At 49.4% G+C, this 24930-nt stretch overlaps 1 protein-coding gene across 2 annotated transcripts in view; it reads right to left on the reverse strand.

The window, feature by feature from the left end:
- Positions 1-24930, reverse strand: part of SERPINC1 (serpin family C member 1) — a 209884-nt gene that overhangs the window by 153116 nt on the left and 31838 nt on the right. Inside the window, exon 2 of one of the 2 annotated variants that reach the window (XM_069641094.1) lies at positions 14579-14668. The exons of the other annotated variant lie outside the window; for it this stretch is intronic. The gene's annotated coding sequence lies outside the window, so the exon portion shown is untranslated. The remainder of the gene's footprint in view (positions 1-14578; positions 14669-24930) is intronic. 2 annotated transcript variants of the gene reach the window in all.

Below are 24930 nucleotides of genomic sequence, written 5' to 3' on the forward strand. Positions count from 1 at the left end.
GTCGCCTCTCGGGGGTACATCAAAGCTTCTGTCCAGTCCTCTGGTTGTAGAGGACCAACGTCTCTCTCCCATTTGGCCTTCAGGCTGACGAATTCGGGCATAGCAAAGGAAGTGATTACGTTATACATGGTTGAAGTGACTTTTCTTTTTATTTGGTACTGGACTATGTTGCGCTCTAGCGGGGTACACTCTAGCGTGTCGCTGATGATCTGTTGGTGGGCATGCAGTGCGTGTTTCAGTTGAGTATAGTGGTATCCTTCAGAGGTTGGGAGGGCGAATTCAGAGCGTAGTGTTTCAAACGGGACCAGTTTCTCCTCTCTTATTACGTCTCCCACTTTGGTGATACCACGCTGGGCCAAGCGGGCCATTTAGGCAGCTTCTGTAACTCGGGGAGAAGAATGTTGTTCCACAGCGGATGGGTCAGCGTCAGTTTCGATTCCCAGCCTACGTGACGGTGTGCTTCCGCCCAGATTCATGTGATATGCATTTCCATGCTAGGAGCTGATGTGCGGCCCAGGCCGCAGTACAGGAGTTCCAGGGGCGCTGTCGTACTGTTAGTGTTGAACCTTCTGATGTGTGGCAGGTTCCTTTCCCCATGGAGCATGTCATTTACCACCGCCATCTGGCTGGCCCAATAGTAAGTTTGCAGCCTGGGCAGCCCGATCCCCAACTCCCAGACGGACCTCTGGAGGGTAGATAAAGCGATCCGCGGGGGCCCCCCACTCCAAAGCAGTTTCCGAAGGATGCAGTCTATTTTGGGGAATACCTGATGTGGGATGTGCAGCGGTGCATTTTGCAGGACGTACAAAAACTTGGGAAGAGCGATCATTTTGAATAGGGCAGCTCTGCCCATCAGTGTCAGTGGTAGGGAGATCCAACGGCGAGTGTCTTCAGCGAATCTCAACACAACTGGTTGTAGATTCAGAGTTGTGTAGTCTGTAAGGTGCTTTGTGATTTTTACCCCTAGGTATTTGAACTGATCAGTAACGATTTGGTAGGGGCAGTCCACGGGACAAGCGGCTGCCAAGCTTCCTATGGGGAGTAGGATGAATTTTGACCAGTTCACGCGTAGGCCACTGAAGGCTCCGTATCTTTTCAGCATTTGAGTGACTCTATGGCAGGAGTTGCGTGGGTCTTTCAAGTAGATGAGCAGGTCGTCCACATAGAGGGAGACTCTGTCCTCCCATGTTTCCGACCAGCGGAATCCCTCCCAGAGTGGGGTACTTCGTAGGAGGATAGCCAGTGGTTCGATGGCTATTGCGAAAATCATGGCCGATAGGGGACAACCCTGCCTCGTCCCTCTGCCCAGTCTAAAAGGGTCTGATTGCCAGCCGTTGACCTTAGTTCTGGCCATTGGACATTTGTATAGTAGTTGCACCCAGCTGATAAAGTTCGCGCCAAAACCCATATGCCTCATTATGACCCAGATGGCCTCCCATCTCACCGAATCGAAAGCCTTTTCAAAGTCTACTGCCAACAAAGCCAGCGGGTCCTGTATGCTGTCAGCTTTTTCTAGTGCTGAGTGCAGCCTGGAGAGATTCATGCGCGTCGATCTCACAGGCATGAAGTCGCATTGTCAGGGTGGACCAAGGAGGGGATGACTTGTTGTAGTCGGTCTGCCAGGATCTTTGCTAGTATTTTGGTTTCGCTGTTTATAAGTGAAATGGGCCTGTATGAACTGCAGTTTTCAGGGGGTTTGTCCGGTTTGGGTAGTACTATTATTGTGGCTTTCCTCAGATCTGGGGAAAGGTTGCGTGTTGGAACATTTGCAGTAGGTGTGGAGCGATTACGTTGGTTCCCACTTTCTGCCACAGCTCGATCGGGAAGCCGTTTGGGCCTCGGGACTTGCCAGCCTGGAGGGCAGATATGGCATTCGACACCTCATCCTCCGTTATGTCCCTCTCCAGCAATTCTTGTTGTGTTATGTTCAAAGTGGGGAAGTTGATTTCCTCTATGATTGAAGATTGAAGTGTTTGCTGGGTGTTGGGTGACTTGAACAGTTCAGCATAATAGTTTGCGAAACCCCTCGTTATGTCCTGATCTGCCACTAGTGGGTTTGTTCCCCCTGTGTGTAGCTGCTGGACATGGCTGCGTCCCTGCTCCTTGCGTTCCAGTCACGCTAGCATTTTCCCGGCTTTATCACCCGTTTCATAAACTCTTGCCCGCATTATCATGTGTGCGTGTCTGGCATTATCTAGTGCAGTGTTCTGAAGCTGCTTCTGTGCCAGGAGCAGGGCTCGGTTCGTGTCGGGTGTGTCCTCGGTTATGTGCGCTACCACTGCCTGTTTTACCTGTTTTCCGCTTCGTGTACCTTGAGTAGATATTGTTTCCTCTGTGCGGTCGTCCAAGAGATGAGTTTGCCCCTCAGTACTGCTTTGTAGGCCTCCCGTAGTGACACGGGGTCTGATGCAGACTCTGTGTTCAGCTCAAAATATGTCTGCGTTGTCTCTTGGAGCTTGACTACCAGGTCTGGATTGCCCAGGTAGTAATTATTCAGGTTCCAGCTAGGAGGGGGAGTCGGCCTGGATGTTGTGATTTGCATCACCAGTGGGGAGTGGTCGGAAATGCCTCTGGGGAGAAGACATGCTTAATGTACCCTGTGTAGATCAGTTGATGGGAGAAAGAAGTAGTCCAATCTGGAGAGCGAGGCGTGGGCCCCCGAGTGGAAGGAATATTCCCTGGTGTTAGGGTGGAGTTCTCTCTATACGTCACACAGGCCCATGGTGTTCGTGAATGTGCCAAGTTTGGCGGGTACACTGGGATTTCTATTACGAAGATGTGAGCGATCCCGGGTTGTGTCCATGACTTCGTTGAAATCCCCACCTATTATCGTGATGTTGGAGGTGTCTTCTGTAATCAGGGGGGAGATATCAGTGAGTATCGGTGTTAGTAGAGTGGGAGGTACATAGATCGCTAGCAGTGTGATAGAGTGCTCCCAGAGTGTGCCTGTCGCGTATATGTATCTGCCTCCAGTGTCCTGGGTTACTGTGTTGAGATGGAAAGGGAGATTCATGTGTATCAGTATCATGACACCCCTTGAGCCCATTGTGAAGCCTGCATGGACTGCGAGTCTATAGTTTGTGCGTCTGAATAGGGAACACTCTGTGCCTGCGAGGTGTGTTTCAGACAGAAAAGCTACGTCTGGTGCGTGCCTATTCAGGTATTGCCCCACCAATCGGCGTTTGATTGCATTGCCGAGGCCGTTGACGTTCCATGTCATGAGTTTCAGTGTTCTGGCTGTGTTGGTGTTGGTGTTACGTGATGCCATGTCTGTCTGTGGCTAAGAAAGAGTGTGCTGCTGATGGCGATGCCAGGCACCCGGTTACTTTGCGCTCCTCTGCTATTACCCTCTTGTTTGACTTAAGTATGTTACGTGCTAGACTGGTCCTTTCCCTAACTAAACTCAACAATCCCAACCCCTCCCACCCTATACTTCTCCCAACTAGAAGCATCGGTCGCCCGAACATTAACACTACCAGCTGTCAACTGGACAACTTACATAGGACAATCTCAACAAAGGTTTAGGTGGTTCCCCCACGAAAATGTAACTGGGGGAGTAACACCGTTAGCGCTAACGTGTAGTTTACTAGTCGAGGGAGGGGGGGGCCTTCAAAGCGCATGTGCGAGGCGTTCCCGCGACCGCCACATTCAAGTGTGTGTTACCTTAAATTGGGTGTTGTGGTATGTTGCAGTAGGTAACGTGATACAGTTCATGCTTACTGCTGAATATCGGGGCACTGATTGGAGGCCTAGGCGGGGGTCATCTCCCAATGTCTTCTGGCGGGTCTTGTGCTGGAGGCTGCCGGGGCGCGCGCTGTTGGTCAGGCGGTGGTCTGTGATTCCTTCCCCTCCTGCCGTGCGAGGACGACCAATCTCCTTCTATGTGTTGTTCGGCCCAGCGCCATGCTTCTTTGGGGTCATTAAAGTGGACTGTGGTTCCCTTGTGGTAGATCTTTAGCTGCGCGGGAAATAGCAGACCATATTTCATGCCCATTGATTGTAATGGCTTCTTAAGGTGGTCAAAGGATTGTCTCGCCCTCTGTACTTCCCTAGTATAGTCAGGGAAAAAGGCGATTCTGGAACCATTGAAGGTGATTGTGCCCTTGGCGCGTGCATGCTGCAGTAATGCGTCTCGGTCCCTGAAGTTTAGAAACGTTGCTATTACTGGGCGTGGGGGAGCGCCGGATGCCGGCCTGCCCGTGGGTATTCTGTGCGCTCGCTCTATAGAAGAACTTGGAGAATGAGTCCGGGCCGAACAGGTCGGAGAGTAGCTGCTCCAGAAACAGTTCCATGCAGGCGCCTTCTGCTTTCTCAGGGATGCCAAGTATTCGCACATTGTTGCGTCTAGATCTCCCCTCTCCGTCTTCAATTCTATCCTCCAGCCCCTTAAGCTTGGACGTGAAGCTCTGGAGTTGTTGCCTCATATTGTGAATCCCATCTTCTGTATTAGAGATGCGTTGTTCGGCCTCTCCAGTGCGTGCCGTTAGTTTTTGGAGGTCATGTCTGAGGAGGGACACGTCCATGCTTATTCCGTCCATTTTCTGTTCCATTGACGTGCGGGATTCCGCTATTGCGGCCATCACGTCTTTGAGGGAGATCGTATTGTCTGTCTCTACCTCCTCTGAGGATAGCGAGTGGAGGTCGGGAGCTTGTGGTGAGGGAATAGTGTATTGATCCATACTGCTTTGGGTGGGAAGTCTTTTAGATCTGACTTTCCCCATGGTTCTTGCTACGCCGTGTAGTTCTGGGCTTTGCGCGAAGATCGCCGTCCTGCAACCAGACTGCAGACTGGCAGGAGCGCTCACTTCCTTCGAATTATTGCTACTGTGGTTGCATACGGGGTCTGCTGTAGCATAGGGACTGGTTATGACTTGCTTGCCCAGTCCGGCACCAGTGTGTCCCACCACTCCGTTCCGGTTGCCACGCTGTTGCGTCCAAACTGTACCGCCACCGTCCCTGGAGCTCACTTACTGTTGCTATCTGCGGAGTGAAGAAATGTGTGTTGGTCCTGCGCCAACTGGGGGGGGGGGGTTTCCCCTCCGGGTCTAACTGGTGTGCTCGCGGCTGGTTTGGGTGGCCATCACGGGGGGTGCACTGCCGCTTCACAGCCGGGCCTGCGGGGCTGCTACTGCCTCGCTAGGCTAGCCCATTGCGTGTCCTTTTCCCCTCCCCAGCGGAGTGTTTGCCAGCTGCCCCCACCGGTGCGATTGGTAGGGCTGAGGGGCTGCTACTCACGTCCACTCTCCAGTGCCGCCCGCCTGCTTCTGGGATGTGGTCCAGGCTGTGCTTTGCCTCGGGGTACCAGCTCCCCCGCCTCAGGCGGTGCGGCTGCTGATCTTGTGCAGTGCAGTGCTCCTGCAATCCCCCCTCGGCAGGTATCGCCGGTGTCCCCGCGCGCAGACCGCGCCTCGGCTGTCACTCGATGTGGGCATCTAGGCCCCGTTCCCTGGGTGGTGAGTGTGCTGCTGTGCTCAGGGCCCTTGCTGCGTCCAGCTGCTGGTGGGCTCTCGTAGTCCAGCGCCACCCCAGCCCAGGGTGTCTCCCACCAGCGGAGGAGCGCCGGGTTTATGACTTTTCGGTAGGCTGGCAAGGGCCCGCCCACGAGCCGGAGGCGGTGCGGCTGCCACTCCCGTGCGGTGCAATCCTCCTGCTAACCCCCTTCGGTGGGTGCCGTCAGTGTCTTTTGCGCGCTGGCCACGCTTTAAAGGCCACTCAGTGCAGGCCTCCAGGCCCCGCTCCAACGGAGGTGTGTGTGCTGCTGTGCTCCGGGCCCTTGCCGCGTCCAGCCGCTGGCGGGCACTCGTCTTTCCGCTCGCCGCTGACCCTCCAGGCCCGCGACCGGGCAAGTGCAATCGGTGGCGTACGTTCTCCTTCCCGCCGGCAGTTCCCGGCTCGACTCCTACGGCGCTACCAGGTAGGTGCGCGCTCTCCCTCCACCGGCGTAGGCCGCGTAACACGGCGGCCCCTGCCCAGGGTGACTTCCCCAGCGGTGGTGCGCTGGGTTTGCAATTCTTCCGGCAGGCTGATCAAGTACTGCACACGGGTCGGAGCTTCGCCCGCCTCCGACGCCGTTAGCGGGCAGGTGGCAAGCCGGGTCTCACTACAGTACAGACCCGCTTCCCGGGTTCAAAGTCCGTTTACCCCAGGCAGCCATCTTGAAGTCGGGCCGGTTGGCTCCCATTCGGATTTCTTCTTGCCCACAGCTCCGTGGTTCGGCCGCGGTTTCAGCTGCTTTTCACCCCGCTTTTGCTCAGGGGTATCCGACACCCGTCAGGAGTTTTTGTACCTTTATGGCATGCAGCAATCAGGCGATTTAATCAGGATGTGTTTGGCGGTCGCGGGAGCCGGAGAGACTCACGTCTTTCCCATCGCACCGCTGGCCATGCCCCCTAAAAAAAACACTTTTGAAAGTACTTTGGACCGGAGCCATATCTCTTGACGTGATGCTGAGCCTGCAGCCTATGATCTGTGCAGATAATATGGGCCTTGCAATCCGGTCTGGGAGATGTTTTTCTCTGGTCAGGGGTGTGAAGAGACACATACATAGTGAAGTGACAGCGTGTCCACGAAGTTAGACCCAACTCTCCCAGTGGGCAATCTAGCAGAGCAGTCTTCAATCGTAGGATGGAATGTACGTGGTACCAAAGTACAATTAGTCCCATGAGCATACACAATAACATACACCACACATAATATACTGTCAAAGTGCACATACCATTTATACAGGATTGCCTTAAAATAAATAAACACTGTCCAATCAGTAAAGATATAACAATTAGTATAGCAATATACAGGAAAAACACAGTAATAGATTCCCAATTTCCCCAATCCCTCAATACGCAAAATATGGCAGACATGATTGTAACAGGGAAATACTACACATACGTAGTTAATCAAATGAAAAACAGATCCAGGAGGCCAACAAAGCTTAGCTAAAATGTGTTATGCAGTAGTGGGCCTGAATAGGTCCCAGTGCATTTCTAGAAACAGAAACAATGTAACCACCAGTGGTTGCTGTAACATTATTATTGACTGTGGAGCAGAGGTACACGGATACATACTAAAATTCTACTTTCTGTTCTACAAAATATGGGGCCACAAGTGGGGATAAAGGGAAAAATGGCTCAGTTCAGGTAAGTTCCCAAACAGGTCACTTTCCAAGAGTTCATGAAATCTCCAAAGATTTCCCCTGTAGAAGTCAATGGCTGTAGGAAAAGTCAATTAAGTTCTTGTTCTATCCCATGGAGGATAAGGGGCAGTAAGACAACTGGAGAGACAAAGGGACCCCAAAGTAGAGTTTCAGCCCAGAGTTCAGAACTGGACCAGAAGAGCTGGTTGGAGAGGAAGAACAACCCCGACCCAACCCAGACAGTGGAGATCAACTGCAGACAGGAGAACTTCAAACCCCATTACTCCTGGAACCAGAGTAATCCTGAGAATGGAACCAACTATAGGATCGGGGTCTAGGGCTTGGGACAGGCATTCACAATGCTGAATTTTTCCAATCTGGCCCAGGAACGGCGGGTGCACCGGTGAGTTTGGGTGTCGGGTTTTGGCTCAACTAATGGGTGCTACTTATGTGTAACTGAACCCCATGAGCCAGCAGGAACCCAGATAGGGTACTCCCAATGAGGATGAGCCACAAGATGAAGGCAGCAGTGTCAGGAGTACAGGTGAGACCGAGCAAGATCAAAGGTCACAGCCAGCCTGCAAGAAAACAGTCTTATGACAGAGGCAATGCTTGGAGATGACCAAAGATATCCACCAACGGAGATGTGAGCAGCAAACCATTCGGATTTCCAGCCAGACCCTCTTACCTTTAGGCACTTGGGCCAGTAAGAAGTTATAAGGGGTGCAACACTACTAGTGAGGAAGAGCCCAGCAAGAATAGACAGTCCAACAAGCTGGGAGGACGGTAAGGAAAAGCACAGGAAGAGTCCACCAGCCCATGACAGCAGGGACACAAGGGAAGTGGACCATGGGATATAGCCAGTGTGGCCAACTCAGCACCCTCAGCAGCAGCCCACCTAGACTACAGGCTTCAGGCCAGACCAGGAACGCATCTGATCAAAGCACAGGCTGTCCAACTGATGACGCATTCACTCAGGAGATGGCCAGATGCAGCCTACCAATCACACTCCAGCTGCCAATCAAAGGTTTTGGCAGCCAAACAATCAGGCTATCTTAAAAACCACCAAACACCCAGTCACTCCCACACAGGATGTGGACTCGGATGTCTAAGGGGCTTTAACCCTGACTGCACCACTTTAAACCAAAACTGAAGGTGACATTTCATTCTTCACCTTGTTGCGCACACAAAGAGCACCAAACAAAATGGCCCGGAGCAGGGGTAGAATATTGCATTAGTACCCCAATAGCTATTGTGTGGGTGCATTGGCATACTAATGTGCTAATAATTTCTATAACCCTGGGTTGTCAAAATACAGTTACTGCTTGCACCAACCTACACCAAAACAAACTTTCGGGGTATTAGATTCACCCTGAGATCAAAAAGGGCTACTTAAAAGGCGCCCCAGCCCATCATAAAAAGGGATTCAGTGACAGGAGAACTTTAGTAGATGTCACTCTACTCACAAAAAGAAAGTCGAAAAAAATGGAAACCAGCAACAAGTTTTGGGGGACCCACAAAGTTTAGGAGCGAGAACCCCAAGAATGGAAATCTGCCTTAAAACTAACATGGTCCTATCATGTTGCATCCTGTGGCCACGTGTGCTCTGGTGCCATTCACCGCCAAAGGCAGTCTCCTAGTGCAGGCATCACCAGGATCAGAGCACTTTCACAAGGCGTTTTGGATCCGATTGTGGTTCAAGCTGCAGGGCCCAGCCCCTGTGCTTTTCACCAGAAATGAATAACAATATGAAGGTGTCATTTTATTCTAAAGTGCAGCAAGTAAAATGTTCACACCATTCCAATTGATAATACGGGTCTGAAAATAGCAAAAGGGGTTTTACCAAATTTGACAATGAGGGTTTTCACATGGAAAGCATACCTATAAAGACATTAACAAAATACTATAGTTAGCATTTCTAAATACATACAAAAACTATTGCAAAAGAAGCTAAGATATTAGATGTACCTTAATATCCAAGGCAACCCAAGCTAGGGTAAAAATAATATCAGTAGCTTTTCAAACACTACCTGGCTTAAGCCCTATTAGGGCAAGCAGAAACTTTAAAACAAACATTGTAGGCACTTATAATATACATTAAAAAAAAGAAATCAGGGGTCTTTCATGGCATTCCAATGCCTGGCTGCTATTTGTCATTTAGCACAAATGAGAAGCAGGAGCTCGATAATGAGTTTTCAAAGAAAGGTTCAGGGTTTCTCCAACATTGCTGAAATCCTTTTCAAATAGCTTTAACTCCCCGAAAACAATCAGTCTAAGTACTTTGTCGTTTTAAACGTTTTTGGATTGAACAAACGTATTTTCGTTTTCAATAAGATTTTGTTTAAATTTTAGGACAAATGTAAGTTTTTTTATTTTCATTACAATATTATTTGCGGTAAAAACACATGTCACCCTACGACCCTGGACAATCACAGCCACCTGCCGTTCTATAGCATCATGTGTGGCCAGTAAGACTGAAGCGCCAGCAAGGCATTTCATTGGACAGATCTGCAAAAGGTAGATCAGGCTAGACATGCTTCCAAATCATTTCCATCACAATAATATGTCCATATTGAGAAGAAAAAGAGGGGTGTTGCAATTCTGGGTCAGACTCCCTGGCCGTGCGGGTCGTCCCAGACAGTACTGACTTGCTAGCTCGAGTTCAGGCTGCAAGCCACCACAATGAGGGGAATGTAGGATTGTTACCATTTGCAAAGACCCACCCTGCCAAAGATTTTCTCCAAAAGCATATTCGTTTTTCAATTAGGAATTGTGGTTGCTAATGAAAAGAAGACAAACCTTCTCTGGTGTTTTCAGGCTCGTCTGCAGCTGCCCGCCCATGGCAGCCACTTTTCAGTCTTCATTCCAGAAAATCAATGAAGACAGAAAAAGGACTAATGTGGACCGACCAGCAGCGGTGAAGGAGAACAGAAGGGATGTGATCAATTTAAGAGACACATTTGCAAAATATCAGTAGGTATGAGTGTTAACGGGAGCTGCGCTGCCAGCGGGTGTGGATAATAGCAGCTAACAGCCTGCCTCCAACAAGGGCAGGCTTTAGCTAACAAAGCAGAGCCTTATAGTAATTCAAAGCAAATAGGAAGAAGGAAGAAGGTTCGGCCTAATTCAAGGTGGTGCCTTGAAACACCATTTGTTATATAGGCGCCTTACAAATATCCAATAAAATAAAAAATAAAAAATTGGTGACGATACCAATTTCCCCAGTGTGTGGGCAAAACAAAAGTCAAAACACATCCAATTAATTAATTTTTGCAATAATATTTGAGTTCTTTCGGAGAGCTCTTAATAGTGGAAGATTTTAATGTTGAAGATGGCTACATGATGAGAGACAGGTCTTACCACCAAACAACAGCTAATGTAAGCACAACTCCAGTGCCACACAGCAGGAGATGAGTAAGCGGCACCTCCACAACTCTGAAGGCTTTTAACATCCATGTGCATCAGGGCTCTGCATTCTTTGACTCTCCAGATGTTTTGGAATGCAACTACTGTAGGGCTTAGGGGTTGACCTAAAACACAAGTGGAAATTCGCCCCCGGTAACAATCGAATCTAAATTGTCCAGATGGAACCATTATTAATACAGTGTTATAATTCTTGGCAATCTAAATCAGTGACTCTCGCTTTTCATAGGAATAGCAAATTCTATATTCATGCAAAAGCGAACCATCAATGAGAAAGGGGCTTCAGAGAAACAGCTATGGGTGCCGGGATGTTTACTGTGTAGCTAAACAAGGGCTTCTCCGGGGGCTTATCCCAGGCAAACATGTTGCATACAATAAAAAGTGCTAAGAATGTATTTCTAGTGGGAATACTGCTCTCCTCCAGGTTCTCTGTACTAAATAGTTTCAAAGTTAGAGCGTCCAAATGCTTCTTTGCTCAGATTACAATCACAGGGATATATGTATCTTTGTAACTTTCCCTCTGTACAGGGATATAGCACACACATCTAGCAATTTGTAATCTAGCCAGCACGGGGTGCCCTTTGCATTCATGCCCGCAACATCTCCAAGTTCTCCCAAATTATGTACATTGCTTCCAGTAGTTGGAAGGCGGCATTAAGTTTTAGTTTAGTTTGCTTTTTACTCTTTCTCTGATAACAATCCCATTCATTGCTTTTTCCTCCTTCTCTGATAACAATCCCGTTCATTGCCTTTTCCTCCTTCTCCGATAACAATCCTGTTTATTGCTGTTTCCTCTTTGTTAGATAACAAAGTAGTGCATTGCTCTTTCCGCCTTCACTGATAACAATCCCGTGCATTTCTCTTTCCTCCTTCTCTGATAACAATCCTGTTCATTGCTTTTTCCTCCTTATCTGATACCAATGCCTGCATTGCTCTTTCCTCCTTCTCTGATAACAATCCCGTTCATTGCTTTTTCCTCCTTCTCTGAGAAAAATCATGTTCATTGCTTTTTCCTCCTTCTCTGATAACAATCCTGTTCATTGCTTTTTCCTCCTTCTCTGATACCAATGCCTGCATTGCTCTTTCTTCATTCTCCGATTACAATCCTGCTCATTGCTTTTTCCACACAATTTTGCATCTGGTATTGTATTCCCTGGTTTGTCACGCTGTGGCATCTTGCAGAACGTCATGCACCTTGCTTAAAACAACAGGTTGCAAGTATGTACCCGAGTGTAATACCTTGGATGAGAAATCTCAGCAAAAACATCGCTCCGGATTGGCAGAGCTTCAGCTGTCTGAAGACGGAGCTATTCCAATATGCCAGGAATAGCAATGGAAAACTATTCCTGGGGAAAACGAAAAGCTCCTGTTTTTCTTCTACGGGGTTGTGGTCTTCATACATTCCTGGGACGATTTTACCTGACGTGCGACTCGTGAACCACACCTGTGCACCCGGCTCCCACCCTGCTGCCTTTCATGTCGGCACACAGCCCCACTGCAAGGCAAAATCCCACACTTATTCAACTTCCTACCAGCTCCATGTCGAAAGCTCCTCTTGCAGACTGCTCGACTCCAATGGTTGTACTGTTTTCTACAACATTGGGCCTCATTCCGAGTTTGGAGGTAATTATGGCGCAATTAGCGCCATGACTACCTCCAATACCGGTACAGAGTCCGCCCTTGTTCAATGGGAACTTACCAGTCTATTCCGACCTTTGCGGGACCGGTAAGTCCCCATTGAAAAAGCCATTCCCCATTCCCATTTGAGCCCCCATAAGGCTCAATGGGAAGGCGCTAATAACGGTACCGCAAATTGCGGTACCGTTATTAGCTCTAAAGTTCCTTAACGGGTCCCGTCCTTAACGCCTGGTAAAACCAGGCGTTAAGGAAGGGACCCGCTAAGGGAACTCGGAATAGGGCGCAAAGGGATTACCGGTACCGGTGTCCTTAACGGTGCCCGGTATCCCTTTGCGCCCAACTCGTAATGAGGCCCATAGATTCATTGTAATGGTAATGTGGTGACTGATGACCATCTGGAAGTCATTGGAATTGACCCTTCATCTTCAGAATCAAATGTTAAAAGCTTTCAATTTCCCTCATTCCTTTCTTCTGTTATTACATAATTCACTCCTTCCTTACTGCTTTTTCTTCTCGCCTTTTTTTGTGTCTATCCCCGCAGCACCCCCTTTCCACATCGACCCCACACCCTGTGGACCTTGTGTTCCTCTCCTCTCTGGACCTCAGTATTCCTCCACCCCCCTCCGACCTGTTACCACCTTTCTGTGTCCACCTCCCCTGCTATTTCCATTTTCTTGTTCCATTCCCTTCACCCCAAACTACCTGATCCCGTATTGCCTGGTATTGCCTGTGTTTGAAGGAGCGTGTTGTGAAATTTAAAACGCTCCAATTTATTTCCTGCATTGACTTCCTTTGGCACAGCACTGCGAGCGGAGCTCTTGCTGTGCTATTTGCTTCCTGAAGGGGGCGGGCCCCTTCGTGGACACGTAAAGGCTCACGTGACTTGCCTCCAAGTGAAATTGCCGGCCCAATCACCCTTGCGGCGTTAAGCCCTGGAGGCAGTAAGGGCTGGTGCTGTTCGGCTGTTCGGCGTGGTCGGCTGTTGGCCGCGGTAAGATAGGTACTGATTAACTACCGTCAGCGGACAAGTATCTGACACTTGTTGTCCCCATTCGGATCACCTACGGGCTGTTCAACTTCCTTTAAGAGTATTAATTCATCTATCTGTTTAGCCGGTCTTTGGGGAGGAGAGACGGACTAAGGCTGCTCCTCAAGCCATCGGGCGTTCCCTAGACGGCTAAGAATCTTATATGTAAATTCTGACCAAGCAAATAATGAAGGTACTGTTTGGCGTATTTGCAAGAATTCAGTTCTACTCTCCATTTTTAAACTTTTTACCCTACTCTTGGACCCTCTCTTTTAAGCAGCACTTACCTATCCTGTTTTAATATCTATTTGTTTAATCACAATTCTTATCTATTTGTATTTTTACTCTGTGATAGTATTACTATAAGGTGACATGCGTACCCTAAGAGGTGCAATGCCGAATGGGCCAACTTTGGTTCAGGATAATGCCGAAACCCACAAGCGAAAACAAATGGGCAGTACGCCCCGGAGGCATCACCCTGCTAGTGCCTCGAACCTCAATAGACATACATCTCCAGCTGATATAAAACGTTTCTTCTTTGAGCCTAAACCCTTATCCTGTGACTTGACTGGTAAACCAATTGACCCTTGTTTTAAGTTCACCACGAGCGCCCAAGGCTCGAATGTAAAAAACTTTTTGGGAGTTTCTGATAACACTCTTATTAAAGAGGGTATAATCCCTCTTTTAAAAGAGCTTCACCCTATGCCTGTAATATGTGAAGCATCTGGATCCCCAGGGTCCAATACCAATTCCAACAGAAATCTAGAGCCTCAAACACTATGTCAGAACTCTTTATGTCCCGCTGGTGGGGAGAGTCCATTATTACATGACTGTCATGTTCCCTCGCCCCTCCCCCTGATCGAAAGCTGCTGTGGTTCATCGGCTCCTCAGCCTGCAGTAATTGAGTTAAGCTCGAACTCTTCCTTTTTGGAAGGGTGATGATTGTCGGAACTCATTAGAGCTACCTGAAGTTTCTTTCATATATTCAGACACAGCACATAGTTTGGTCGCTTCATTTGCTGCTCTCACTCCCAGACGCGTCCCTGACATCTCGGCCAGACCATCTGATGACCCTATTTTGCCTTCAGTCATTTCTCCGTCCATTTTGATTGAGACCACGTTGCATGCCATGAATTTGGCCATTTCTTCTCTTTTTAAGTTGTTTGAAACGCTCGACCGAAAACTGCAGGCACACGATAAACAGATTGAGAAATTATTACATTGGCAAGCAACGCTTAAACATAGTATTGAAACGAATATCCGAAAAAAAATAAAACTAAACCCTGACAAATCACTAATTTTTGATAAGCCGCCTACCGACCCTATTACACAATCACAAGCTATAAAGTTTAAGACCTTACCTGCCTTTCCGAATGTAATTCACAATGATTTTTCTCTGCCCCAAAACATTGAAAATCCGAAGGACAAATCTTTGTTGGTCCTTGTAGTTCCTGGAGACAAACAAGTGTTTAACATATTCTCACTTAATGGATCTAAGCCACACGAAATAATACTTAAACCAAAAAAGAACCTGGTTTGTAAAAAAACAAAAAATGGTAAAAATATAACAAAAACGGCAACCTCAGCAACTAAAGCTTTCATTAAAGGAAGCATACCACCATGGCAGCGGAAGCAGTACAAAAAAAATATAGCGCCTTGGCTAATGCTAAGAAAGCTAGTAACCAGCTTACGACATGCCCTGCCCAGATAGTAGCTTATGATCCATTAGACGCGCTGGTTGAGGCTACCGAACATGATAGGGCGGTGAATACACAAGCTTCATTTCCCTTAGTACCCCAATTTGCGGTGGTACAAGTAAAAGAGGGTGCTACCCTTGCAGCTTCATCACCTTGTTCTCCCCAGAGAATCTCACATAAGAATGTTGAAGCCAGACGGAATGAAATCAGAAAGGAGATCGACTACTATATGACTAAACAAAGACCCTTGAATGCCCAAGTAGAGATGCTGAAGGATCCTAATATTCGGGAGATACCCCATATAACAGTCCATACAGAAAAGAATCACGTGGCACAGTCACTCATTACGCCCTTGATCCCTGAGCTTTCTTCTTTAAAGAAAATGTCTGCTCCCCTTAAAATTCCTACTAATTCTGCTAATACACCCACGACCAAGCAACCCACATTTGGTGCATCTGAAATGCCAATACAACAAGTAATAAAAACTGTGGTGGAAGAATATATGACCAACTTGAACAAAAATGCAACATTACATACGAAGTCAGAGGCTGACCAGCATACTATGCATTCACAAATAACTGATTTGAGCCGTTATCCAGCTGGTCCTGTTGCAAGGGTTGATATACATCCTCAACAACAAAACCACTCACTGGGTACAAGCTGGTTGCACTCTAATAGGTTTCCGTCTTTTCCACTAAAAAACTCAAAAATATCACCCAAACAATCGCTATATCCATTGATTATCCAATGCAGAGATATACCTTATGCGAAGTATGATTTAAATTGCACTATTATACTTGCAATACTAGCTGAAATTCCTGCGTTAGACAATCTGCAATCCTCCGATATTGATTTGGTGGAATTTATCTTCGATAATGATCTCTCTGTTGCACGGTTTTGGGTGTCCTCACGAGTTGTGTTAAACACTTTGTGGCTTGCTAAACGAGAAATATACGAATTAGGGTTCGAGCTTCTCACTGCTGTGACAACTCAAGTTCCTATTTCTGCGGTGCAAAACCCATTAACGCAGACATATGTTTCTAACCAGAGACATGGTTTATGTGCTCAGTCGATTAACCAAAATTATCATCCAATGCCTCAATCTGTATCAAAGCAGTCGTAACTTACTTTTCAATATCCTCTGCCATCTTTGTCTATGATAAGCTGGAACACTCGAGGCCACGGGCACTTATTGAGGAATGGTTCCAATGAGTTATCGCAGCATGATATTATTTTATTTCAAGAAACTTGGCTCACGGAGCGGCCGGTGTGGGACAACTTTGAAATAGTTTTTAACCCTGCAATACGATCTGTGAAAGGTCGCCCCATGTCCGGTCTCCTTATGGCCTTAAACAAGTCCTCAGAAATTGTTCTAGAACACCAGTCTGCGCCAAATCGATATACTCAATTGATAATTATCACAATAAGAGAACAAAGATATGCGATAGTAAATATATATTGGAATCCAGCTGCAATGTCCACCAAAACATTTCTTAAAGATTTGGAAGAGTTATAGTTAGAGATTATTAAACTCCCTATATACCCGCATGTTATCCTGGCGGGCGATTTAAATTTGCACTGTCTGGATGCTCCTCATAAATGCATGGATAGCAGACTGGTCTCCTGGAACACTTTTATTGAGTCAAAAAACTTGGTTATGTTAAATGGTTCATGCCCGGCCGATAGCCCGCCACAGAACACATGGAAAAGAGGACACTCTAGTGCCATTATTGATTTCATTTATGTTAATCGGGAATTATTCTCTGATATTAAGTTGTTTTGTGTGATCTCCACTGAGGACAGTGATCATAACATATTGAATGTGAAATGGCACTGTATGGCTTCACAGGGAAAAAAGGAGATATATAATACATACCACCCCTTATAAGTAAACAAAGGTATGAATAGATTACACTGGACTGAATACAATTTGGCGAAATTCGCCAGGGTATTTGAACAGACAATTGTGTATGAGAGGATCTCAGGTACCAATAAGTCACTCGAGTATAGTGACTTATTGCATACATTCGGTACAACAAACAAGGTGAAGACAAAGTACTTTCCCTTGCATTCTTTTGACAGGGAAGTACAGCGTCAAAAGTCCTGGTTTCGAAGGGAAAAAACGTAGTTTTTTCTTTGCCTACCCAAGTGAAATGGCAAGCCCTTAAATCATTGAAAACAAAACATAAAAATTGGATGAAGGCCCATCGATCTATTCTTTACCAAACTGATGGAGAATGTATGCTCCAAAAGATGGGATCAAAAAACTCTGCGCAAATATGGGCACTAATTAATAAGACCAACCCTAATACGCAGATTTCATTACAAATCAATGACGTAGCAGAGGCTCAATGGGTCGAACATTACACAAATCTGTATGCCTGTCCTGAGACTACAATTTCACCACTTAGTCAGTGTGATCCAGGAGTTTTTACTTTGCAATTCTCAGTAGCAGACATCTTATTTTATATTAATAAATCTAGTAGATCGCGTGCCCCTGGTCCAGATGGGATCTCTAATTACATGATGAAGCAAGATCCGCACCTATGGGCAAAGATTTTATATCAACTCTACTCCACAATCATGCGCACTCAACAATTGCCTAAATCATGGTCTCTCTCTATTATTGTCCCGGTGTTGAAGAAGGGTAATAGACAAGACCCCTCAAATTATAGACCGATTGCCCTTCTTGATACACCGGGCAAGATCTTTGCCCGGTTGATTCTTAGAGACGTGCGGGCATGGATAGAAACCTCTGGTAATGCTGATGTATTCTAAACCGGATTTGTTGCAGGAAAAGGCACGGCAATAAATATTACAGCAATCAATGCGATTAAAGCTAAGTGTGAATGCCTTAATCAGCCCTTGTTTTTAGCTTTCGTGGACTTTAAAGAGGCCTTTGATTCAATCGATAGACATCTTTTAATTAGTAAATTGATTAAAATGGGCTGCCCCGGTTCACTAATTAAACTGATTGCGCTTCTCCATACAAATACTGCAATTCAGATAAGAACTACTTTAGCTGGGCATCTAACTACTAAAATTCCGACAGCAAGAGGTCTGAAACAGGGCTGTATTCTGGCGGCCACTATTTTTAACCTGTTTATACTGGACATGGGCAAGAATTTTATTGATATCAACTCAGATGCTCCAAAACTCGGGTCTCATCAAATTGCATGGTTATTATATGCGGATGATCTTATTTTAATCTCTAAAACGCCGTCAGGTCTACAGCGGCTGATAAAAGGTCTTTCACTGTATGTTCAAAGAAATCATATGGCTATTAATTTAAGCAAAACACAGATCATGCAATGTCATAACAAAAAATGTCGCCCCCTAAAATCGTCCATCTGGACTTTCCAGGAAGAGCTCATTTCTATTACTCCACAATACAAATATTTAGGAGTGATTATTAACAATCTGAAGTGTGATATTCCCTATGTCCAGGATATAAAACAAAAGCTGCAAACACTAACATGCCAAGCTAAAGTCCTCTTGCATAAATTTGGTAAATTTACATGTTCTCAGATACTTTTATATTATGCCCAAAAAGTTCTACCGATAATAACATACGGCTCTGAAACTAAATTACCAAGGGACTGTGTGTTTTGGGATCGATTCGAGGGAAAATTTTGGCGAGCCGTGTTTAAGTTACCGAATTCAACTCCAGGTCCTTTGATACGTTATGAGTTAGGAGTCCTTTCAATGTTTGTGTTTTATGCGTGGAAATTGTGTTTGTTAATGAGGAAATTTTTGCTGTGTATAGATTTATCTTATATATTGGCTATATACATGCTGAAATCCACACATTTTTTTCCCAATAAGTGGAGAAATTTTGTTACCAATCTTTTAGTAGAAGCCGACATTACTATTGAACTGCTTTTAACCAATCCCAATCGTGCCCAGAGAAAACTATATCAGCATGACTGGATTTGCACTTTAGAATTTTGCTCGCAGTATAAAGATTATAGCGGTCTGCCTTTCGGTACGAAAAGAATGAGAACTGCAGCCTCTTATTTACTTAAATTTCCCTCGCCCCACTTCAGAAACAACTATCTCCGATTTAGGGGCCAATTCATAGAATTCGGCGCACAAGTGGCGCACGCGGCTGGCGCACAGTGTGCGCGTGCGGTAGGCTGCGCCAGCCGCGTGCGCCGAAACACATTCAGGCGCACAGCGTATTCATGGATTCCAACATCCACAACCAGCCGTGGCGCAGAGTGGCGCAGCGACCCTGCAGCAGCGTCAGTTACGCCCCCAAGAACGCCCCTTGCGCAGGAAAAAGCCATCAAAATCCCCAATCCAGCGCAAAGGGCAGCAGCAAACGCAGTGCGGGGAGCGTGTATTTCAGGGGTGTGCGGGTGTCCCCACACGCGATAGGCCTGGGTACGTGTATTACAGGGGTGCGCGAGAAAATCTACACGCGATTGGCCTGGGTACGTGGATTTCAGGGGTGCGCGAGAAATTCTACACGCGATTAGCCTGGGTACGTGTATTACAGGGGTGCGCGAGAAAATCTACACGCGATTGGCCTGGGTACGTGGATTTCAGGGGTACGCGAGAAAATCTACACGCGATTGGCCTGGGTACGTGGATTTCAGGGGTGCGCGAGAAATTCTACACGCGATTAGCCTGGGTACGTGTATTACAGGGGTGCGCGAGAAAATCTACACGCGATTGGCCTGGGTACGTGGATTTCAGGGGTGCGCGAGAAATTCTACACGCGATTGGCCTGGGTACGTGTATTACAGGGGTGCGCGAGAAATTCTACACGCGATTGGCCTGGGTACGTGGATTTCAGGGGTGCGCGAGAAATTCTACACGCGATTGGCCTGGGTACGTGGATTTCAGGGGTGCGCGAGAAATTCTACACGCGATTAGCCTGGGTACGTGTATTACAGGGGTGCGCGAGAAATTCTACACGCGATTGGCCTGGGTACGTGGATTTCAGGGGTGCGCGAGAAATTCTACACGCGATTGGCCTGGGTACGTGGATTTCAGGGGTGCGCGAGAAATTCTACACGCGATTAGCCTGGGTACGTGTATTACAGGGGTGCGCGAGAAAATCTACACGCGATTGGCCTGGGTACGTGGATTTCAGGGGTGCGCGAGAAATTCTACACGCGATTGGCCTGGGTACGTGTATTACAGGGGTGCGCGGGAAGTTCCACACGCGATTGGCCTGGGTACGTGTGTTTCGGGGTGCGCGGGAAGTTCCACACGCGATTGGCCTGGGTACGTGTGTTTCGGGGTGCGCGGGAAGTTCCACACGCGATTGGCCGGGGTACGTGTGTTTCGGGGTCCCGTGAACTTTCACACGCGATTGGTTGGGATCCACGTGTGTACTGTCATCACGTGCAATGAGGGATACTCCCTCGCACGTCACGTCACAGACGCGCTCACGCGCTGAGGGCCTTTGGTCCAATGAAAATGCGTATGCGTGCAGACGCGCTTACGCGCTAAGGGCCTTTCCTCGAATTACACGCTGACGTGCAGAATTTTCACGTGCCTAATCACTCCGTATCAAGCTGGCCACGCGTAAGCACACGGAAGACCACGCTCCTGCCCAGAAGGCCGAACTACTGCCCCCCAGAGCCCCGAGCACGCTCCCACCTGCCATCTGCTGCTGCCTGACTGCCTGCTGCCCACGTGCCCTGCCATTTGCTGCCTGCACATCAGCCAGGGGTGCTGTTGGTGTGACCACCCCTGCTGGAACCAAAGACTCCCGACTGGGATTCCATCGCTCCACAGCCCAGCCCCAGGACCCAGTTGCCCACCCACTCCTGCCTCTGGGGTTGTCATGTCGGGGCCAACTCCATCTGTGACCACTGACAACCCCCGGCCAGAGAGGCAGAGGGGCACCAGCTTCAGTGCCACCGAAGTTGGTGTCCTGGTGGAGCAAGTCCTGGGCCAGTATGATGCCCTCTTCGGAAGTTGCCGCGCCGACAAGGAAGGACGGACTCGGATCTGGACTGACATCGTGACTGCCATCAACGCGGAGGGGGTGGCAGTCCGCGACTTCCAACATGTCAAGAAGCGCTGGGAGGACTTCAGGTCCAGGACCCTGACCAAGGCCCGGCGCCTCTTGAAGGCAGCGGATGCCAAGGGGCGCCGGGGCCACTTGTCGGAAGAACAGATGAGGGTCCTGGAACACATATCCCCAGCGCTCCACGTCCAGGTCCTTGAGAGGCAGACCCGTCTGGAGTCGAGCGGTGAGTGTACATGCATCCTGATTGTGAGCAGTGCGTGTGGTGATTGTTCAGTAGTGTGCAGGTTGCACATCTGTTTGTATGGGGTCGAGTATGGGTGCGGGTGTACAGGGCCGTGGGGCTGACACATGCGAGGGCTGTAATGTGTGAGACATGGATGGTGCCTGTGTGTGTGGGCTTGCATGCCAAATGCAGTTGTGTGGGCACACAAGTCTGTATGAATGTGTATGTGAGTAGACATGTCCGTGATGTCACGCATGTATGTTGTTTTCAGCTGATTGTATCAGCGCTGTGTACATGTGCATGTGTGTGTATTTGACAAGGGTGCAACAGTGATGCAACATGGATGCATGTGACAGCGGTATGTGGAAGCCTGATTGGCAGATGTGACATGGATGCCCGTCTGAACACTGCGACACTTAGCAGAGGTGTACACATGCATGCAAGTGTGGTGGTGTGTGTACATGTGTGGTGCACTTCCTGTGTTGCATGTGATGTCTGGCTCACCTTTGCCTGCTGATGCTGTTGTATGTGTATGGATGGTGTTGGCAGTTGCAACATGGCTGTGGTATGGCTCGTGTGTGCAAGTTGTAATGACATGTGTGTTGGGGATTGTGATGACATGTCAGAGGTTTGCCAATGCCACTCATGTACAACTGTCATGTGTGTATGTGTACATTGTACAGTGCCCTGATGCCTGTGTTTTGTTTCTCCCTGTCTGCAGCGTCAACTGATGAAGAGGGCGGAGAAGGTGCTGTGGAGCACAGCGGCGGGGATCCCACCGCCAGCCGGAGACGCAAGGCCCGGCTCCCCTCCCAGGTTGTCATCTCGTCGGGGAGTGAGGAGTCCGGTGCCGCGTCCCAGGCCGCAGCTGCCGGGGGGAGGTCCAAGAGGCGGAGGTTGCAGTTGGACTCCTCGGCAGCAGAAGGGGCAGCTGGGACCCCACAGGGCCCAACGGGGGAAGATGGCACAGAGTCATCCAGGTTGGTGGGGGGTTTGGTGGAGGAGGAGGCCGTGCAAGCACCGGAGACGGGGTCTGGGGGTGGGGATCCCACTGGTGCTAGTGGTGCAGTGCAGGACCAGGGACAGGAGGCAGCACAGGCCGCCGCGGAGGTGCCTGTGTGCAATCCTGTCCCTGATCCTGTCCCTGCATCATCTTGCACCAGCAGGGATGCCCATGTCCAGACCAGTTTTCAGGCAGGGGATGAGCTGACGTCAACTGGCCTTCCCCTGCCTGCGGACGTGGCTATCCAGGCCCGGGTTGAGCCTGTCCTGGCTGGAGTGGCGTTGCGTCAACGGGCCATGCGAGGCGACCTGCAGTCTTTTCATGAAGAGACTGCAGGTCATCTCGAATGGCTCGTTGACCACGTCAGCCTGCTGGGACAGGTCACCCAGGCCGGATTCCTCCGTCTGATGGGGCTTGCCACGACCCCCTCCTCAGCTGGACCCCCTACGCGCCAGTCGTCCTCTGTGCCATCTTCCCACCCATCAGTCACCTGGGTGCCCTGTGGAGCTGCCTCTGACGGTGCGGCCAGGCTGGTGGAGGAGGCATCCCTGCCACAGTCGGGAGTCGGACGTCCAGCAGGGGTGGCCACGTCAACGACTGCACCCCAGCCGGCGGAGGATGTGCAGGCAGCAGGAGGCAGTGCAGGGGCGGAGGCACAGCAGCAGCAGCTCCGTGGTGGGAGCCATGAAGGCTCGGGGCCTTCGACATCGGAGGGGCAGGCATCGGCCGGAGGGCAGGAGGACCCAGGACAAAAAGTGTCTTCCGTGTGGCAGCGGTTGGGCCACGCCATAGATGCGGAGCGGCAGCGGGCGGAAGAGGCACGGCTCTCAATGGTCAGGGCGGAGAACTCCATGCAGAGGGCCCTGAGGCGGGTCGAGTGCCTCGAGGCAATCCGCAGGGCTTTGGAGGTGGACACGTCGACGGCCCTGCGGACCCTCGGGGCCATGGAGGAGGACCGCCTCCGGGACATAGAGGAGGAGTTCGATGATGCCCTGGCCCGGCACATCCAGAAGTGAGCCGTGGAACTAGCCCGCTGCCCTTGTACATAGTTATGTAGGTAGTGTTAAGTTTCATTTTTGTTTTTATTTCATTTGGACCTTTTGGACATTGGCCACATTTTTGTATATAGTTTTTTTTATTGGTTAGTGTAGTTAGTTAGGTTTCCTTTATTTTGTTGGGATGATGGACCCTGGCTTCTTGCTTTGTACATAGTTGTGGACTTGTACAAACTTTATTTTTTAAAATTATCCATGGATCAATGGCTTATGTTTTTTTTTCACATTGGATTTTGTTTGGTGGACATTGACTTTGTAGTACATTACTTTGGATTTCTATATTCTTTGATTTTTTCTTTTTTTTGGACGGACATGCTTCTTTTCATTTTTTCCATTCACATTTCAGTTTCTTCATTTTTGTTTCTATTCATCTTTCCTTTAATACATTATTTATTTGTTGCACTTCAATGTGTGGTGTCTCATTGTTTTCATGCATTTCATGTTATGTGTTTTGAGATTCACTGACACCCATTGGGTGTATGTGAGGGACATGTGTTTGTTTTGGAACTTGCAATTGGTGTTCTGTGATGTAATTGCAGAATATGAGTGGGTGGATGCAATACTCGGGTGGGTGTTTTGCATTTGGGGGCTGACCATAGAGACCAGGGATCTGGACTGTGATGACATGTTGGGTGGGGAACATGAGTTGGACATGGGTGGGGGCCTGCTGGCAGGTGCCCCACAGTGCTGGGGGGTGGGAGACATGAGTGGGGGCCTGGTGGAGGGTGCACCTGGATGCTGGGGGGGTGGGGGTGTTGGGAGACATGAGTGGGGCCTGGTGGAGGGTGCCCTGCACTGCTGGGGAGTGGGGGGGATGGGAGACATGTGTGGGGGCCTGGTGGAGGGTGCCCCTGGATGCTGGGGGTGGGGGTGCTGGGAGACATGTGTGGGGGCCTGGTGGAGGGTGCCCCTGGATGCTGGGGGTGGGGGTGCTGGGAGACATGTGTGGGGGCCTGGTGGAGGGTGCCCCTGGATGCTGGGGGGTGGGGGTGCTGGGAGACATGAGTGGGGGCCTGGTGGAGGGTGCCCTGCACTGCTGGGGAGTGGGGGTGCTGGGAGACATGGGTGGGGGCCTGGTGGAGGGTGCCCCTGGATGCTGGGGGGGTGGGGGTGGTGGGAGACATGAGTGGGGGCCTGGTGGAGGGTGCCCCTGGTGGCTGGGGGGTGGGGGTGGTGGGAGACATGAGTGGGGGCCTGGTGGAGGGTGCCCCTGGATGCTAGGGGGTGGGGGTGCTGGGAGACATGTGTGGGGGCCTGGTGGAGGGTGCCCCTGGATGCTGGGGGGGTGGGGGTGGTGGGAGACATGGGTGGGGGCCTGCTGGCAGGTGCCCCACAGTGCTGGGGGGTGGGAGACATGAGTGGGGGCCTGGTGGAGGGTGCCCCTGGATGGTGGGGGTGCAGGGGGACATGCGTTGGTGGGCAGTAGTGCTAGTTGATATGTGGGTTGGCTGGTGGGCATGGCCATGGTGGATGGGGTGCCTGCAGGACATGTGCTGGGTAGGCCCCTGTGGTGTGAGCCACCTGCAGGGGCCGTGGAGGGTGTAGAGGGTACACCTGGGAGGACCCACACGTGCAATTCACGTGTGCTGCTCCCCGCGCACCCCCGAAATACACGTACCCCGCTCAATCGCGTGTGGAACTTCCCGCGCACCCCTGAAATCCACGTACCCGGCCAAATCGTGTGTGGAACTTCCCGCGCACCCCCGAAATACACGTACCCCGCTCAATCGCGTGTGGAACTTCCCG

The sequence above is a fragment of the Ambystoma mexicanum genome, chromosome 1q (genome assembly GCF_040938575.1).
Source record: "Ambystoma mexicanum isolate Mex_15411 chromosome 1q, UKY_AmexF1_1, whole genome shotgun sequence".
NCBI classification, from domain to species: Eukaryota; Metazoa; Chordata; class Amphibia; order Caudata; family Ambystomatidae; genus Ambystoma; species Ambystoma mexicanum.